The following is an 18,360-nucleotide window of genomic DNA, read 5'->3' as shown; positions in this document are numbered from 1 at the left end:
ATTTGTGTGTCGTGTTCTGTAATGCTGCAGCAATGTAATGGGGATGTAGCTCAGTGGAAGAGCGCATGCTTTGCATGTATGAGGCCCCGGGTTCAATCCCCGGCATCTCCAGGTGCAATTAATTTTAATTTAGAAGAGTCGGCATGAGTGACTTTGTTTACATAGTTCCAATGAAGAATTTATTCACCAGAAGATGAATTGTATCGAGAAAAATATGTAGGCAAAAAGTGATGTTTTCAAAATATTCACAAACTCGGCTTTAGTCACAGCTTCTTTAAATAAGTCAAAATTTTACAATTTAGTAATTATCACACAACAATGTCAACATTAGTGTATCAATCCAAAGAAAAATCTTTAAGCTCCAAATCCTCTCTTGTCTTAAAAATCCTGTGTCTGGTTTCCTTCTGAGGACAGAGTCTGCATTAGATTTCCTTATTCCCAAAGAAAATAGCATAGCGTTGCCAACTTCTCTAAGTGGGTTTTTAATAGTGTATATGGCGTATCCTACTTAAATTCTAGAGTTTCGGGAAGTTTCCTTGACCTCACATTTGTAGTTTTAGTGACTTCTCATGAGAATTTCATTTCTTTGGCTACAGAAGCTTTATTAAAATTGTTTCAAGGCTGATGTTTTAGAAAAGAGTCCAACATAGCTCCTTCCACAGCTTGGAACGTTTAGCCGAAAAGAAAATGCAATTCAGGTTTTGATTTTGAACAATTTAGAATTGAGTGAGCAAACTTAATTAAACATCTGCTAAGATCCTGTTCACTGCTGTCTCAGAAAATCTGGTGCCTGGTGTCCATGAGGTGTCAGTAAATCGATTATAGGTCCTCATTCCCCGAGTAAAAGAGGATAATTTTTGGATAAGAAGATGATATACTTAGTGAAGAACTTCATATTTTGACCAATAAAGTCATAAATGGAAGGGCATTTAAGCCATCTGATATAACAATTGACACTAAGTTACCATACGTAGGCTAGGAGTCCTAAACAATCATTGGATGTGGTTAAATGTGTCCAACTATTACCTCTGTTAATATACATCTGAGGCTTTTAACTATTTTGCAATCTACAGTCCTCAGACGAACTTTATTAAAAAAAATAGACAAGGCTATTTTTTCGAATGAGCCGAGGTTCTATTTGTGTGTCGTTTTCTGTAATGCTGCAACAGTGTGATGGGGATGTAGCTCAGTGGTAGAGCGCATGCTTTGCATGTATGAGGCCCCGGGTTCAATCCCCGGCATCTCCAGGTGCAATTAATTTTAATTTAGAAGAGTCGGCATGAGTGACTTTGTTTACATAGTTCCAATGAAGAATTTATTCACCAGAAGATGAATTGTATTGAGAAAAATATGTAGGCAAAAAGTGATGTTTTCAAAATATTCACAAACTCGGCTTTAGTCACAGCTTCTTTAACCCCTTAAGGACACATGACGTGTGTGACATGTCGTGATTCACTTTTATTTCAGAAGTTTGGTCCTTAAGGGGTTAAATAAGTCAAAATTTTACAATTTAGTAATTATCACACAACAATGTCAACATTAGTGTATCAATCCAAAGAAAAATCTTTAAGCTCCAAATCCTCTCTTGTCTTAAAAATCCTGTGTCTGGTTTCCTTCTGAGGACAGAGTCTGCATTAGATTTCCTTATTCCCAAAGAAAATAGCATAGCGTTGCCAACTTCTCTAAGTGGGTTTTTAATAGTGTATATGGCGTATCCTACTTAAATTCTAGAGTTTCGGGAAGTTTCCTTGACCTCACATTCGTAGTTTTAGTGACTTCTCATGAGAATTTCATTTCTTTGGCTACAGAAGCTTTATTAAAATTGTTTCAAGGCTGATGTTTTAGAAAAGAGTCCAACATGGACCTTCCACAGCTTAGAACGTTTAGCCGAAAAGAAAATGCAATTCAGGTTTTGATTTTGAACAATTTAGAGTTGAGTGAGCAAACTTAATTAAACATCTGCTAAGATCCTGTTCACTGCTGTCTCAGAAAATCTGGTGCCTGGTGTCCATGAGGTGTCAGTAAATCGATTATAGGTCCTCATTCCCCGAGTAAAAGAGGATAATTTTTGGATAAGAAGATATACTTAGTGAAGAACTTCATATTTTGACCAATAAAGTCATAAATGGAAGGGCATTTAAGCCATCTGATATAACAATTGACACTAAGTTACCATACGTAGGCTAGGAGTCCTAAACAATCATTGGATGTGGTTAAATGTGTCCAACTATTACCTCTGTTAATATACATCTGAGGCTTTTAACTATTTTGCAATCTACAGTCCTCAGACGAACTTTATTAAAAAAAAATAGACAAGGCTATTTTTTCGAATGAGCCGAGGTTCTATTTGTGTGTCGTGTTCTGTTATGCAGCAATGTAATGGGGATGTAGCTCAGTGGTAGAGCGCATGCTTTGCATGTATGAGGCCCAGGGTTCAATCCCCGGCATCTCCAGGTGCAATTAATTTTAATTTAGAAGAGTCGGCATGAGTGACTTTGTTTACATAGTTCCAATGAAGAATTTATTCACCAGAAGATGAATTGTATCGAGAAAAATATGTAGGCAAAAAGTGATGTTTTCAAAATTTTCACAAACTCGGCTTTAGTCACAGCTTCTTTAAATAAGTCAAAATTTTACAATTTAGTAATTATCACACAACAATGTCAACATTAGTGTATCAATCCAAAGAAAAATCTTTAAGCTCCAAATCCTCTCTTGTCTTAAAAATCCTGTGTCTGGTTTCCTTCTGAGGACAGAGTCTGCATTAGATTTCCTTATTCCCAAAGAAAATAGCATAGCGTTGCCAACTTCTCTAAGTGGGTTTTTAATAGTGTATATGGCGTATCCTACTTAAATTCTAGAGTTTCGGGAAGTTTCCTTGACCTCACATTTGTAGTTTTAGTGACTTCTCATGAGAATTTAATTTCTTTGGCTACAGAAGCTTTATTAAAATTGTTTCAAGGCTGATGTTTTAGAAAAGAGTCCAACATAGCTCCTTCCACAGCTTGGAACGTTTAGCCGAAAAGAAAATGCAATTCAGGTTTTGATTTTGAACAATTTAGAATTGAGTGAGCAAACTTAATTAAACATCTGCTAAGATCCTGTTCACTGCTGTCTCAGAAAATCTGGTGCCTGGTGTCCATGAGGTGTCAGTAAATCGATTATAGGTCCTCATTCCCCTAGTAAAAGAGGATAATTTTTGGATAAGAAGATGATATACTTAGTGAAGAACTTCATATTTTGACCAATAAAGTCATAAATGGAAGGGCATTTAAGCCATCTGATATAACAATTGACACTAAGTTACCATACGTAGGCTAGGAGTCCTAAACAATCATTGGATGTGGTTAAATGTGTCCAACTATTACCTCTGTTAATATACATCTGAGGCTTTTAACTATTTTGCAATCTACAGTCCTCAGACGAACTTTATTAAAAAAAAATAGACAAGGCTATTTTTTCGAATGAGCCGAGGTTCTATTTGTGTGTCGTGTTCTGTAATGCTGCAACAGTGTAATGGGGATGTAGCTCAGTGGTAGAGCGCATGCTTTGCATGTATGAGGTCCCGGGTTCAATCCCCGGCATCTCCAGGTGCATGTATGAGGCCCCGGGTTCAATCCCCGGCATCTCCAGGTGCAATTAATTTTAATTTAGAAGAGTCGGCATGAGTGAATTTGTTTACATAGTTCCAATGAAGAATTTATTCACCAGAAGATGAATTGTATCGAGAAAAATATGTAGGCAAAAAGTGATGTTTTCAAAATATTCACAAACTCGGCTTTAGTCACAGCTTCTTTAAATAAGTCAAAATTTTACAATTTAGTAATTATCACACAATAATGTCAACATTAGTGTATCAATCCAAAGAAAAATCTTTAAGCTCCAAATCCTCTCTTGTCTTAAAAATCCTGTGTCTGGTTTCCTTCTGAGGACAGAGTCTGCATTAGATTTCCTTATTCCCAAAGAAAATAGCATAGCGTTGCCAACTTCTCTAAGTGGGTTTTTAATAGTGTATATGGCGTATCCTACTTAAATTCTAGAGTTTCGGGAAGTTTCCTTGACCTCACATTCGTAGTTTTAGTGACTTCTCATGAGAATTTCATTTCTTTGGCTACAGAAGCTTTATTAAAATTGTTTCAAGGCTGATGTTTTAGAAAAGAGTCCAACATGGACCTTCCACAGCTTGGAACGTTTAGCCGAAAAGAAAATGCAATTCAGGTTTTGATTTTGAACAATTTAGAGTTGAGTGAGCAAACTTAATTAAACATCTGCTAAGATCCTGTTCACTGCTGTCTCAGAAAATCTGGTGCCTGGTGTCCATGAGGTGTCAGTAAATCGATTATAGGTCCTCATTCCCAGAGTAAAAGAGGATAATTTTTGGATAAGAAGATATACTTAGTGAAGAACTTCATATTTCGACCAATAAAGTCATAAATGGAAGGGCATTTAAGCCATCTGATATAACAATTGACACTAAGTTACCATACGTAGGCTAGGAGTCCTAAACAATCATTGGATGTGGTTAAATGTGTCCAACTATTACCTCTGTTAATATACATCTGAGGCTTTTAACTATTTTGCAATCTACAGTCCTCAGACGAACTTTATTAAAAAAAAAAATAGACAAGGCTATTTTTTCGAATGAGCCGAGGTTCTATTTGTGTGTCGTGTTCTGTAATGCTGCAACAGTGTAATGGGGATGTAGCTCAGTGGTAGAGCGCATGCTTTGCATGTATGAGGCCCCGGGTTCAATCCCCGGCATCTCCAGGTGCATGTATGAGGCCCCGGGTTCAATCCCTGGCATCTCCAGGTGCAATTAATTTTAATTTAGAAGAGTCTGCATGAGTGACTTTGTTTACATAGTTCCAATGAATAATTTTTTCACCAGAAGATGAATTGTATCGAGAAAAATATGTAGGCAAAAAGTGATGTTTTAAAAATATTCACAAACTCGGCTTTAGTCACAGCTTCTTTAAATAAGTCAAAATTTTACAATTTAGTAATTATCACACAACAATGTCAACATTAGTGTATCAATCCAAAGAAAAATCTTTAAGCTCCAAATCCTCTCTTGTCTTAAAAATCCTGTGTCTGGTTTCCTTCTGAGGACAGAGTCTGCATTAGATTTCCTTATTCCCAAAGAAAATAGCATAGCGTTGCCAACTTCTCTAAGTGGGTTTTTAATAGTGTATATGGCGTATCCTACTTAAATTCTAGAGTTTCGGGAAGTTTCCTTGACCTCACATTCGTAGTTTTAGTGACTTCTCATGAGAATTTCATTTCTTTGGCTACAGAAGCTTTATTAAAATTGTTTCAAGGCTGATGTTTTAGAAAAGAGTCCAACATGGACCTTCCACAGCTTGGAACGTTTAGCCGAAAAGAAAATGCAATTCAGGTTTTGATTTTGAACAATTTAGAGTTGAGTGAGCAAACTTAATTAAACATCTGCTAAGATCCTGTTCACTGCTGTCTCAGAAAATCTGGTGCCTGGTGTCCATGAGGTGTCAGTAAATCGATTATAGGTCCTCATTCCCCGAGTAAAAGAGGATAATTTTTGGATAAGAAGATATACTTAGTGAAGAACTTCATATTTCGACCAATAAAGTCATAAATGGAAGGGCATTTAAGCCATCTGATATAACAATTGACACTAAGTTACCATACGTAGGCTAGGAGTCCTAAACAATCATTGGATGTGGTTAAATGTGTCCAACTATTACCTCTGTTAATATACATCTGAGGCTTTTAACTATTTTGCAATCTACAGTCCTCAGACGAACTTTATTAAAAAAAAATAGACAAGGCTATTTTTTCGAATGAGCCGAGGTTCTATTTGTGTGTCGTGTTCTGTAATGCTGCAACAGTGTAATGGGGATGTAACTCAGTGGTAGAGCGCATGCTTTGCATGTATGAGGCCCCGGGTTCAATCCCCGGCATCTCCAGGTGCATGTATGAGGCCCCGGGTTCAATCCCCGGCATCTCCAGGTGCAATTAATTTTAATTTAGAAGAGTCGGCATGAGTGACTTTGTTTACATAGTTCCAATGAAGAATTTATTCACCAGAAGATGAATTGTATCGAGAAAAATATGTAGGCAAAAAGTGATGTTTTCAAAATATTCACAAACTCGGCTTTAGTCACAGCTTCTTTAAATAAGTCAAAATTTTACAATTTAGTAATTATCACACAACAATGTCAACATTAGTGTATCAATCCAAAGAAAAATCTTTAAGCTCCAAATCCTCTCTTGTCTTAAAAATCCTGTGTCTGGTTTCCTTCTGAGGACAGAGTCTGCATTAGATTTCCTTATTCCCAAAGAAAATAGCATAGCGTTGCCAACTTCTCTAAGTGGGTTTTTAATAGTGTATATGGCGTATCCTACTTAAATTCTAGAGTTTCGGGAAGTTTCCTTGACCTCACATTCGTAGTTTTAGTGACTTCTCATGAGAATTTCATTTCTTTGGCTACAGAAGCTTTATTAAAATTGTTTCAAGGCTGATGTTTTAGAAAAGAGTCCAACATAGCTCCTTCCACAGCTTGGAACGTTTAGCCGAAAAGAAAATGCAATTCAGGTTTTGATTTTGAACAATTTAGAGTTGAGTGAGCAAACTTAATTAAACATCTGCTAAGATCCTGTTCACTGCTGTCTCAGAAAATCTGGTGCCTGGTGTCCATGAGGTGTCAGTAAATCGATTATAGGTCCTCATTCCCCGAGTAAAAGAGGATAATTTTTGGATAAGAAGATGATATACTTAGTGAAGAACTTCATATTTTGACCAATAAAGTCAAAATTTTACAATTTAGTAATTATCACACAACAATGTCAACATTAGTGTATCAATCCAAAGAAAAATCTTTAAGCTCCAAATCCTCTCTTGTCTTAAAAATCCTGTGTCTGGTTTCCTTCTGAGGACAGAGTCTGCATTAGATTTCCTTATTCCCAAAGAAAATAGCATAGCGTTGCCAACTTCTCTAAGTGGGTTTTTAATAGTGTATATGGCGTATCCTACTTAAATTCTAGAGTTTCGGGAAGTTTCCTTGACCTCACATTCGTAGTTTTAGTGACTTCTCATGAGAATTTCATTTCTTTGGCTACAGAAGCTTTATTAAAATTGTTTCAAGGCTGATGTTTTAGAAAAGAGTAGAACATAGCTCCTTCCACAGCTTGGAACGTTTAGCCGAAAAGAAAATGCAATTCAGGTTTTGATTTTGAACAATTTAGAGTTGAGTGAGCAAACTTAATTAAACATCTGCTAAGATCCTGTTCACTGCTGTCTCAGAAAATCTGGTGCCTGGTGTCCATGAGGTGTCAGTAAATCGATTATAGGTCCTCATTCCCCGAGTAAAAGAGGATAATTTTTGGATAAGAAGATGATATACTTAGTGAAGAACTTCATATTTTGACCAATAAAGTCATAAATGGAAGGGCATTTAAGCCATCTGATATAACAATTGACACTAAGTTACCATACGTAGGCTAGGAGTCCTAAACAATCATTGGATGTGGTTAAATGTGTCCAACTATTACCTCTGTTAATATACATCTGAGGCTTTTAACTATTTTGCAATCTACAGTCCTCAGACGAACTTTATTAAAAAAAATAGACAAGGCTATTTTTTCGAATGAGCCGAGGTTCTATTTGTGTGTCGTGTTCTGTAATGCAGCAGCAATGTAATGGGGATGTAGCTCAGTGGTAGACCGCATGCTTTGCATGTATGAGGCCCCGGGTTCAATCCCCGGCATCTCCAGGTGCATGCAATTAATTTTAATTTAGAAGAGTCGGCATGAGTGACTTTGTTTACATAGTTCCAATGAAGAATTTATTCACCAGAAGATGAATTGTATCGAGAAAAATATGTAGGCAAAAAGTGATGTTTTCAAAATATTCACAAACTCGGCTTTAGTCACAGCTTCTTTAAATAAGTCAAAATTTTACAATTTAGTAATTATCACACAACAATGTCAACATTAGTGTATCAATCCAAAGAAAAATCTTTAAGCTCCAAATCCTCTCTTGTCTTAAAAATCCTGTGTCTGGTTTCCTTCTGAGGACAGAGTCTGCATTAGATTTCCTTATTCCCAAAGAAAATAGCATAGCGTTGCCAACTTCTCTAAGTGGGTTTTTAATAGTGTATATGGCGTATCCTACTTAAATTCTAGAGTTTCGGGAAGTTTCCTTGACCTCACATTCGTAGTTTTAGTGACTTCTCATGAGAATTTCATTTCTTTGGCTACAGAAGCTTTATTAAAATTGTTTCAAGGCTGATGTTTTAGAAAAGAGTCCAACATGGACCTTCCACAGCTTAGAACGTTTAGCCGAAAAGAAAATGCAATTCAGGTTTTGATTTTGAACAATTTAGAGTTGAGTGAGCAAACTTAATTAAACATCTGCTAAGATCCTGTTCACTGCTGTCTCAGAAAATCTGGTGCCTGGTGTCCATGAGGTGTCAGTAAATCGATTATAGGTCCTCATTCCCCGAGTAAAAGAGGATAATTTTTGGATAAGAAGATATACTTAGTGAAGAACTTCATATTTTGACCAATAAAGTCATAAATGGAAGGGCATTTAAGCCATCTGATATAACAATTGACACTAAGTTACCATACGTAGGCTAGGAGTCCTAAACAATCATTGGATGTGGTTAAATGTGTCCAACTATTACCTCTGTTAATATACATCTGAGGCTTTTAACTATTTTGCAATCTACAGTCCTCAGACGAACTTTATTAAAAAAAATAGACAAGGCTATTTTTTCGAATGAGCCGAGGTTCTATTTGTGTGTCGTGTTCTGTAATGCTGCAACAGTGTAATGGGGATGTAGCTCAGTGGTAGAGCGCATGCTTTGCATGTATGAGGCCCCGGGTTCAATCCCCGGCATCTCCAGGTGCATGCAATTAATTTTAATTTAGAAGAGTCGGCATGAGTGACTTTGTTTACATAGTTCCAATGAAGAATTTATTCACCAGAAGATGAATTGTATCGAGAAAAATATGTAGGCAAAAAGTGATGTTTTCAAAATATTCACAAACTCGGCTTTAGTCACAGCTTCTTTAAATAAGTCAAAATTTTACAATTTAGTAATTATCACACAACAATGTCAACATTAGTGTATCAATCCAAAGAAAAATCTTTAAGCTCCAAATCCTCTCTTGTCTTAAAAATCCTGTGTCTGGTTTCCTTCTGAGGACAGAGTCTGCATTAGATTTCCTTATTCCCAAAGAAAATAGCATAGCGTTGCCAACTTCTCTAAGTGGGTTTTTAATAGTGTATATGGCGTATCCTACTTAAATTCTAGAGTTTCGGGAAGTTTCCTTGACCTCACATTCGTAGTTTTAGTGACTTCTCATGAGAATTTCATTTCTTTGGCTACAGAAGCTTTATTAAAATTGTTTCAAGGCTGATGTTTTAGAAAAGAGTCCAACATGGACCTTCCACAGCTTAGAACGTTTAGCCGAAAAGAAAATGCAATTCAGGTTTTGATTTTGAACAATTTAGAGTTGAGTGAGCAAACTTAATTAAACATCTGCTAAGATCCTGTTCACTGCTGTCTCAGAAAATCTGGTGCCTGGTGTCCATGAGGTGTCAGTAAATCGATTATAGGTCCTCATTCCCCGAGTAAAAGAGGATAATTTTTGGATAAGAAGATATACTTAGTGAAGAACTTCATATTTTGACCAATAAAGTCATAAATGGAAGGGCATTTAAGCCATCTGATATAACAATTGACACTAAGTTACCATACATAGGCTAGGAGTCCTAAACAATCATTGGATGTGGTTAAATGTGTCCAACTATTACCTCTGTTAATATACATCTGAGGCTTTTAACTATTTTGCAATCTACAGTCCTCAGACGAACTTTATTAAAAAAAAATAGACAAGGCTATTTTTTCGAATGAGCCGAGGTTCTATTTGTGTGTCGTGTTCTGTAATGCTGCAACAGTGTAATGGGGATGTAGCTCAGTGGTAGAGCGCATGCTTTGCATGTATGAGGCCCCGGGTTCAATCCCCGGCATCTCCAGGTGCAATTAATTTTAATTTAGAAGAGTCGGCATGAGTGACTTTGTTTACATAGTTCCAATGAAGAATTTATTCACCAGAAGATGAATTGTATCGAGAAAAATATGTAGGCAAAAAGTGATGTTTTCAAAATATTCACAAACTCGGCTTTAGTCACAGCTTCTTTAAATAAGTCAAAATTTTACAATTTAGTAATTATCACACAACAATGTCAACATTAGTGTATCAATCCAAAGAAAAATCTTTAAGCTCCAAATCCTCTCTTGTCTTAAAAATCCTGTGTCTGGTTTCCTTCTGAGGACAGAGTCTGCATTAGATTTCCTTATTCCCAAAGAAAATAGCATAGCGTTGCCAACTTCTCTAAGTGGGTTTTTAATAGTGTATATGGCGTATCCTACTTAAATTCTAGAGTTTCGGGAAGTTTCCTTGACCTCACATTCGTAGTTTTAGTGACTTCTCATGAGAATTTCATTTCTTTGGCTACAGAAGCTTTATTAAAATTGTTTCAAGGCTGATGTTTTAGAAAAGAGTCCAACATAGCTCCTTCCACAGCTTGGAACGTTTAGCCGAAAAGAAAATGCAATTCAGGTTTTGATTTTGAACAATTTAGAGTTGAGTGAGCAAACTTAATTAAACATCTGCTAAGATCCTGTTCACTTCTGTCTCAGAAAATCTGGTGCCTGGTGTCCATGAGGTGTCAGTAAATCGATTATAGGTCCTCATTCCCCGAGTAAAAGAGGATAATTTTTGGATAAGAAGATGATATACTTAGTGAAGAACTTCATATTTTGACCAATAAAGTCATAAATGGAAGGGCATTTAAGCCATCTGATATAACAATTGACACTAAGTTACCATACGTAGGCTAGGAGTCCTAAACAATCATTGGATGTGGTTAAATGTGTCCAACTATTACCTCTGTTAATATACATCTGAGGCTTTTAACTATTTTGCAATCTACAGTCCTCAGACGAACTTTATTAAAAAAAAATAGACAAGGTTATTTTTTCGAATTAGCCGAGGTTCTATTTGTGTGTCGTGTTCTGTACAACTGTAGCAATGTAATGGGGATGTAGCTCAGTGGTAGAGCGCATGCTTCGCATGTATGAGGCCCCGGGTTCAATCCCCGGCATCTCCAGGTGCAATTAATTTTAATTTAGAAGAGTTGGCATGAGTGACTTTGTTTACATAGTTCCAATGAAGAATTTATTCACCAGAAGATGAATTGTATCGAGAAAAATATGTAGGCAAAAAGTGATGTTTTCAAAATATTCACAAACTCGGCTTTAGTCACAGCTTCTTTAAATAAGTCAAAATTTTACAATTTAGTAATTATCACACAACAATGTCAACATTAGTGTATCAATCCAAAGAAAAATCTTTAAGCTCCAAATCCTCTCTTGTCTTAAAAATCCTGTGTCTGGTTTCCTTCTGAGGACAGAGTCTGCATTAGATTTCCTTATTCCCAAAGAAAATAGCATAGCGTTGCCAACTTCTCTAAGTGGGTTTTTAATAGTGTATATGGCGTATCCTACTTAAATTCTAGAGTTTCGGGAAGTTTCCTTGACCTCACATTCGTAGTTTTAGTGACTTCTCATGAGAATTTCATTTCTTTGGCTACAGAAGCTTTATTAAAATTGTTTCAAGGCTGATGTTTTAGAAAAGAGTCCAACATGGACCTTCCACAGCTTAGAACGTTTAGCCGAAAAGAAAATGCAATTCAGGTTTTGATTTTGAACAATTTAGAGTTGAGTGAGCAAACTTAATTAAACATCTGCTAAGATCCTGTTCACTGCTGTCTCAGAAAATCTGGTGCCTGGTGTCCATGAGGTGTCAGTAAATCGATTATAGGTCCTCATTCCCCGAGTAAAAGAGGATAATTTTTGGATAAGAAGATGATATACTTAGTGAAGAACTTCATATTTTGACCAATAAAGTCATAAATGGAAGGGCATTTAAGCCATCTGATATAACAATTGACACTAAGTTACCATACGTAGGCTAGGAGTCCTAAACAATCATTGGATGTGGTTAAATGTGTCCAACTATTACCTCTGTTAATATACATCTGAGGCTTTTAACTATTTTGCAATCTACAGTCCTCAGACGAACTTTATTAAAAAAAAATAGACAAGGCTATTTTTTCGAATGAGCCGAGGTTCTATTTGTGTGTCGTGTTCTGTAATGCTGCAACAGTGTAATGGGGATGTAGCTCAGTGGTAGAGCGCATGCTTTGCATGTATGAGGCCCCGGGTTCAATCCCCGGCATCTCCAGGTGCAATTAATTTTAATTTAGAAGAGTCGGCATGAGTGACTTTGTTTACATAGTTCCAATGAAGAATTTATTCACCAGAAGATGAATTGTATCGAGAAAAATATGTAGGCAAAAAGTGATGTTTTCAAAATATTCACAAACTCGGCTTTAGTCACAGCTTCTTTAAATAAGTCAAAATTTTACAATTTAGTAATTATCACACAACAATGTCAACATTAGTGTATCAATCCAAAGAAAAATCTTTAAGCTCCAAATCCTCTCTTGTCTTAAAAATCCTGTGTCTGGTTTCCTTCTGAGGACAGAGTCTGCATTAGATTTCCTTATTCCCAAAGAAAATAGCATAGCGTTGCCAACTTCTCTAAGTGGGTTTTTAATAGTGTATATGGCGTATCCTACTTAAATTCTAGAGTTTCGGGAAGTTTCCTTGAGCTCACATTCGTAGTTTTAGTGACTTCTCATGAGAATTTCATTTCTTTGGCTACAGAAGCTTTATTAAAATTGTTTCAAGGCTGATGTTTTAGAAAAGAGTCCAACATAGCTCCTTCCACAGCTTGGAACGTTTAGCCGAAAAGAAAATGCAATTCAGGTTTTGATTTTGAAAAATTTAGAGTTGAGTAAGCAAACTTAATTAAACATCTGCTAAGATCCTGTTCACTTCTGTCTCAGAAAATCTGGTGCCTGGTGTCCATGAGGTGTCAGTAAATCGATTATAGGTCCTCATTCCCCGAGTAAAAGAGGATAATTTTTGGATAAGAAGATGATATACTTAGTGAAGAACTTCATATTTTGACCAATAAAGTCATAAATGGAAGGGCATTTAAGCCATCTGATATAACAATTGACACTAAGTTACCATACGTAGGCTAGGAGTCCTAAACAATCATTGGATGTGGTTAAATGTGTCCAACTATTACCTCTGTTAATATACATCTGAGGCTTTTAACTATTTTGCAATCTACAGTCCTCAGACGAACTTTATTAAAAAAAAATAGACAAGGTTATTTTTTCGAATTAGCCGAGGTTCTATTTGTGTGTCGTGTTCTGTACAACTGTAGCAATGTAATGGGGATGTAGCTCAGTGGTAGAGCGCATGCTTCGCATGTATGAGGCCCCGGGTTCAATCCCCGGCATCTCCAGGTGCAATTAATTTTAATTTAGAAGAGTCGGCATGAGTGACTTTGTTTACATAGTTCCAATGAAGAATTTATTCACCAGAAGATGAATTGTATCGAGAAAAATATGTAGGCAAAAAGTGATGTTTTCAAAATATTCACAAACTCGGCTTTAGTCACAGCTTCTTTAAATAAGTCAAAATTTTACAATTTAGTAATTATCACACAACAATGTCAACATTAGTGTATCAATCCAAAGAAAAATCTTTAAGCTCCAAATCCTCTCTTGTCTTAAAAATCCTGTGTCTGGTTTCCTTCTGAGGACAGAGTCTGCATTAGATTTCCTTATTCCCAAAGAAAATAGCATAGCGTTGCCAACTTCTCTAAGTGGGTTTTTAATAGTGTATATGGCGTATCCTACTTAAATTCTAGAGTTTCGGGAAGTTTCCTTGACCTCACATTCGTAGTTTTAGTGACTTCTCATGAGAATTTCATTTCTTTGGCTACAGAAGCTTTATTAAAATTGTTTCAAGGCTGATGTTTTAGAAAAGAGTCCAACATGGACCTTCCACAGCTTAGAACGTTTAGCCGAAAAGAAAATGCAATTCAGGTTTTGATTTTGAACAATTTAGAGTTGAGTGAGCAAACTTAATTAAACATCTGCTAAGATCCTGTTCACTGCTGTCTCAGAAAATCTGGTGCCTGGTGTCCATGAGGTGTCAGTAAATCGATTATAGGTCCTCATTCCCCGAGTAAAAGAGGATAATTTTTGGATAAGAAGATGATATACTTAGTGAAGAACTTCATATTTTGACCAATAAAGTCATAAATGGAAGGGCATTTAAGCCATCTGATATAACAATTGACACTAAGTTACCATACGTAGGCTAGGAGTCCTAAACAATCATTGGATGTGGTTAAATGTGTCCAACTATTACCTCTGTTAATATACATCTGAGGCTTTTAACTATTTTGCAATCTACAGTCCTCAGACGAACTTTATTAAAAAAAAATAGACAAGGTTATTTTTTCGAATTAGCCGAGGTTCTATTTGTGTGTCGTGTTCTGTACAACTGTAGCAATGTAATGGGGATGTAGCTCAGTGGTAGAGCGCATGCTTCGCATGTATGAGGCCCCGGGTTCAATCCCCGGCATCTCCAGGTGCATGTATGAGGCCCTGGGTTCAATCCCCGGCATCTCCAGGTGCAATTAATTTTAATTTAGAAGAGTCGGCATGAGTGACTTTGTTTACATAGTTCCAATGAAGAATTTATTCACCAGAAGATGAATTGTATCGAGAAAAATATGTAGGCAAAAAGTGATGTTTTCAAAATATTCACAAACTCGGCTTTAGTCACAGCTTCTTTAAATAAGTCAAAATTTTACAATTTAGTAATTATCACACAACAATGTCAACATTAGTGTATCAATCCAAAGAAAAATCTTTAAGCTCCAAATCCTCTCTTGTCTTAAAAATCCTGTGTCTGGTTTCCTTCTGAGGACAGAGTCTGCATTAGATTTCCTTATTCCCAAAGAAAATAGCATAGCGTTGCCAACTTCTCTAAGTGGGTTTTTAATAGTGTATATGGCGTATCCTACTTAAATTCTAGAGTTTCGGGAAGTTTCCTTGACCTCACATTCGTAGTTTTAGTGACTTCTCATGAGAATTTCATTTCTTTGGCTACAGAAGCTTTATTAAAATTGTTTCAAGGCTGATGTTTTAGAAAAGAGTCCAACATGGACCTTCCACAGCTTAGAACGTTTAGCCGAAAAGAAAATGCAATTCAGGTTTTGATTTTGAACAATTTAGAGTTGAGTGAGCAAACTTAATTAAACATCTGCTAAGATCCTGTTCACTGCTGTCTCAGAAAATCTGGTGCCTGGTGTCCATGAGGTGTCAGTAAATCGATTATAGGTCCTCATTCCCCGAGTAAAAGAGGATAATTTTTGGATAAGAAGATATACTTAGTGAAGAACTTCATATTTTGACCAATAAAGTCATAAATGGAAGGGCATTTAAGCCATCTGATATAACAATTGACACTAAGTTACCATACGTAGGCTAGGAGTCCTAAACAATCATTGGATGTGGTTAAATGTGTCCAACTATTACCTCTGTTAATATACATCTGAGGCTTTTAACTATTTTGCAATCTACAGTCCTCAGACGAACTTTATTAAAAAAAAATAGACAAGGCTATTTTTTCGAATGAGCCGAGGTTCTATTTGTGTGTCGTGTTCTGTAATGCTGCAACAGTGTAATGGGGATGTAGCTCAGTGGTAGAGCGCATGCTTTGCATGTATGAGGCCCCGGGTTCAATCCCCGGCATCTCCAGGTGCAATTAATTTTAATTTAGAAGAGTCGGCATGAGTGACTTTGTTTACATAGTTCCAATGAAGAATTTATTCACCAGAAGATGAATTGTATCGAGAAAAATATGTAGGCAAAAAGTGATGTTTTCAAAATATTCACAAACTCGGCTTTAGTCACAGCTTCTTTAAATAAGTCAAAATTTTACAATTTAGTAATTATCACACAACAATGTCAACATTAGTGTATCAATCCAAAGAAAAATCTTTAAGCTCCAAATCCTCTCTTGTCTTAAAAATCCTGTGTCTGGTTTCCTTCTGAGGACAGAGTCTGCATTAGATTTCCTTATTCCCAAAGAAAATAGCATAGCGTTGCCAACTTCTCTAAGTGGGTTTTTAATAGTGTATATGGCGTATCCTACTTAAATTCTAGAGTTTCGGGAAGTTTCCTTGACCTCACATTCGTAGTTTTAGTGACTTCTCATGAGAATTTCATTTCTTTGGCTACAGAAGCTTTATTAAAATTGTTTCAAGGCTGATGTTTTAGAAAAGAGTCCAACATAGCTCCTTCCACAGCTTGGAACGTTTAGCCGAAAAGAAAATGCAATTCAGGTTTTGATTTTGAACAATTTAGAGTTGAGTGAGCAAACTTAATTAAACATCTGCTAAGATCCTGTTCACTTCTGTCTCAGAAAATCTGGTGCCTGGTGTCCATGAGGTGTCAGTAAATCGATTATAGGTCCTCATTCCCCGAGTAAAAGAGGATAATTTTTGGATAAGAAGATGATATACTTAGTGAAGAACTTCATATTTTGACCAATAAAGTCATAAATGGAAGGGCATTTAAGCCATCTGATATAACAATTGACACTAAGTTACCATACGTAGGCTAGGAGTCCTAAACAATCATTGGATGTGGTTAAATGTGTCCAACTATTACCTCTGTTAATATACATCTGAGGCTTTTAACTATTTTGCAATCTACAGTCCTCAGACGAACTTTATTAAAAAAAAATAGACAAGGTTATTTTTTCGAATTAGCCGAGGTTCTATTTGTGTGTCGTGTTCTGTACAACTGTAGCAATGTAATGGGGATGTAGCTCAGTGGTAGAGCGCATGCTTCGCATGTATGAGGCCCCGGGTTCAATCCCCGGCATCTCCAGGTGCAATTAATTTTAATTTAGAAGAGTCGGCATGAGTGACTTTGTTTACATAGTTCCAATGAAGAATTTATTCACCAGAAGATGAATTGTATCGAGAAAAATATGTAGGCAAAAAGTGATGTTTTCAAAATATTCACAAACTCGGCTTTAGTCACAGCTTCTTTAAATAAGTCAAAATTTTACAATTTAGTAATTATCACACAACAATGTCAACATTAGTGTATCAATCCAAAGAAAAATCTTTAAGCTCCAAATCCTCTCTTGTCTTAAAAATCCTGTGTCTGGTTTCCTTCTGAGGACAGAGTCTGCATTAGATTTCCTTATTCCCAAAGAAAATAGCATAGCGTTGCCAACTTCTCTAAGTGGGTTTTTAATAGTGTATATGGCGTATCCTACTTAAATTCTAGAGTTTCGGGAAGTTTCCTTGACCTCACATTCGTAGTTTTAGTGACTTCTCATGAGAATTTCATTTCTTTGGCTACAGAAGCTTTATTAAAATTGTTTCAAGGCTGATGTTTTAGAAAAGAGTCCAACATGGACCTTCCACAGCTTAGAACGTTTAGCCGAAAAGAAAATGCAATTCAGGTTTTGATTTTGAACAATTTAGAGTTGAGTGAGCAAACTTAATTAAACATCTGCTAAGATCCTGTTCACTGCTGTCTCAGAAAATCTGGTGCCTGGTGTCCATGAGGTGTCAGTAAATCGATTATAGGTCCTCATTCCCCGAGTAAAAGAGGATAATTTTTGGATAAGAAGATATACTTAGTGAAGAACTTCATATTTTGACCAATAAAGTCATAAATGGAAGGGCATTTAAGCCATCTGATATAACAATTGACACTAAGTTACCATACGTAGGCTAGGAGTCCTAAACAATCATTGGATGTGGTTAAATGTGTCCAACTATTACCTCTGTTAATATACATCTGAGGCTTTTAACTATTTTGCAATCTACAGTCCTCAGACGAACTTTATTAAAAAAAAATAGACAAGGCTATTTTTTCGAATGAGCCGAGGTTCTATTTGTGTGTCGTGTTCTGTAATGCTGCAACAGTGTAATGGGGATGTAGCTCAGTGGTAGAGCGCATGCTTTGCATGTATGAGGCCCCGGGTTCAATCCCCGGCATCTCCAGGTGCAATTAATTTTAATTTAGAAGAGTCGGCATGAGTGACTTTGTTTACATAGTTCCAATGAAGAATTTATTCACCAGAAGATGAATTGTATCGAGAAAAATATGTAGGCAAAAAGTGATGTTTTCAAAATATTCACAAACTCGGCTTTAGTCACAGCTTCTTTAAATAAGTCAAAATTTTACAATTTAGTAATTATCACACAACAATGTCAACATTAGTGTATCAATCCAAAGAAAAATCTTTAAGCTCCAAATCCTCTCTTGTCTTAAAAATCCTGTGTCTGGTTTCCTTCTGAGGACAGAGTCTGCATTAGATTTCCTTATTCCCAAAGAAAATAGCATAGCGT

At 36.3% G+C, this 18,360-nt stretch overlaps 16 non-coding genes across 16 annotated transcripts; all 16 read left to right on the top strand.

Annotated features, from left to right (window-relative positions):
- Nucleotides 1-39: 39 nt before the first annotated feature.
- Nucleotides 40-111, top strand: TRNAA-UGC (transfer RNA alanine (anticodon UGC)). The gene has a single exon. It is a non-coding gene; the product is annotated as a tRNA-Ala (tRNA).
- Nucleotides 112-1,175: 1,064 nt separating this feature from the next.
- TRNAA-UGC (transfer RNA alanine (anticodon UGC)) lies at nt 1,176-1,247 on the top strand. The gene has a single exon. It is a non-coding gene; the product is annotated as a tRNA-Ala (tRNA).
- Nucleotides 1,248-2,381: 1,134 nt separating this feature from the next.
- Nucleotides 2,382-2,453, top strand: TRNAA-UGC (transfer RNA alanine (anticodon UGC)). Its single transcript has one exon. It is a non-coding gene; the product is annotated as a tRNA-Ala (tRNA).
- A 1,065-nt stretch (nt 2,454-3,518) lies between these two features.
- Nucleotides 3,519-3,590, top strand: TRNAA-UGC (transfer RNA alanine (anticodon UGC)). The gene has a single exon. It is a non-coding gene; the product is annotated as a tRNA-Ala (tRNA).
- Nucleotides 3,591-4,695: 1,105 nt separating this feature from the next.
- On the top strand, nt 4,696-4,767 carry TRNAA-UGC (transfer RNA alanine (anticodon UGC)). Its single transcript has one exon. It is a non-coding gene; the product is annotated as a tRNA-Ala (tRNA).
- A 1,103-nt stretch (nt 4,768-5,870) lies between these two features.
- TRNAA-UGC (transfer RNA alanine (anticodon UGC)) lies at nt 5,871-5,942 on the top strand. Its single transcript has one exon. It is a non-coding gene; the product is annotated as a tRNA-Ala (tRNA).
- A 1,734-nt stretch (nt 5,943-7,676) lies between these two features.
- TRNAA-UGC (transfer RNA alanine (anticodon UGC)) lies at nt 7,677-7,748 on the top strand. The gene has a single exon. It is a non-coding gene; the product is annotated as a tRNA-Ala (tRNA).
- Nucleotides 7,749-8,812: 1,064 nt separating this feature from the next.
- On the top strand, nt 8,813-8,884 carry TRNAA-UGC (transfer RNA alanine (anticodon UGC)). The gene has a single exon. It is a non-coding gene; the product is annotated as a tRNA-Ala (tRNA).
- A 1,065-nt stretch (nt 8,885-9,949) lies between these two features.
- On the top strand, nt 9,950-10,021 carry TRNAA-UGC (transfer RNA alanine (anticodon UGC)). Its single transcript has one exon. It is a non-coding gene; the product is annotated as a tRNA-Ala (tRNA).
- A 1,065-nt stretch (nt 10,022-11,086) lies between these two features.
- Nucleotides 11,087-11,158, top strand: TRNAA-CGC (transfer RNA alanine (anticodon CGC)). The gene has a single exon. It is a non-coding gene; the product is annotated as a tRNA-Ala (tRNA).
- A 1,064-nt stretch (nt 11,159-12,222) lies between these two features.
- Nucleotides 12,223-12,294, top strand: TRNAA-UGC (transfer RNA alanine (anticodon UGC)). The gene has a single exon. It is a non-coding gene; the product is annotated as a tRNA-Ala (tRNA).
- A 1,065-nt stretch (nt 12,295-13,359) lies between these two features.
- Nucleotides 13,360-13,431, top strand: TRNAA-CGC (transfer RNA alanine (anticodon CGC)). Its single transcript has one exon. It is a non-coding gene; the product is annotated as a tRNA-Ala (tRNA).
- A 1,064-nt stretch (nt 13,432-14,495) lies between these two features.
- On the top strand, nt 14,496-14,567 carry TRNAA-CGC (transfer RNA alanine (anticodon CGC)). Its single transcript has one exon. It is a non-coding gene; the product is annotated as a tRNA-Ala (tRNA).
- Nucleotides 14,568-15,670: 1,103 nt separating this feature from the next.
- Nucleotides 15,671-15,742, top strand: TRNAA-UGC (transfer RNA alanine (anticodon UGC)). Its single transcript has one exon. It is a non-coding gene; the product is annotated as a tRNA-Ala (tRNA).
- A 1,065-nt stretch (nt 15,743-16,807) lies between these two features.
- Nucleotides 16,808-16,879, top strand: TRNAA-CGC (transfer RNA alanine (anticodon CGC)). Its single transcript has one exon. It is a non-coding gene; the product is annotated as a tRNA-Ala (tRNA).
- A 1,061-nt stretch (nt 16,880-17,940) lies between these two features.
- On the top strand, nt 17,941-18,012 carry TRNAA-UGC (transfer RNA alanine (anticodon UGC)). The gene has a single exon. It is a non-coding gene; the product is annotated as a tRNA-Ala (tRNA).
- Nucleotides 18,013-18,360: the final 348 nt, after the last annotated feature.

The sequence above is a fragment of the Pelobates fuscus genome, chromosome 12 (assembly GCF_036172605.1).
Source record: "Pelobates fuscus isolate aPelFus1 chromosome 12, aPelFus1.pri, whole genome shotgun sequence".
NCBI classification, from domain to species: Eukaryota; Metazoa; Chordata; class Amphibia; order Anura; family Pelobatidae; genus Pelobates; species Pelobates fuscus.
This window is presented reverse-complemented; position numbering and strand designations above follow the sequence as displayed.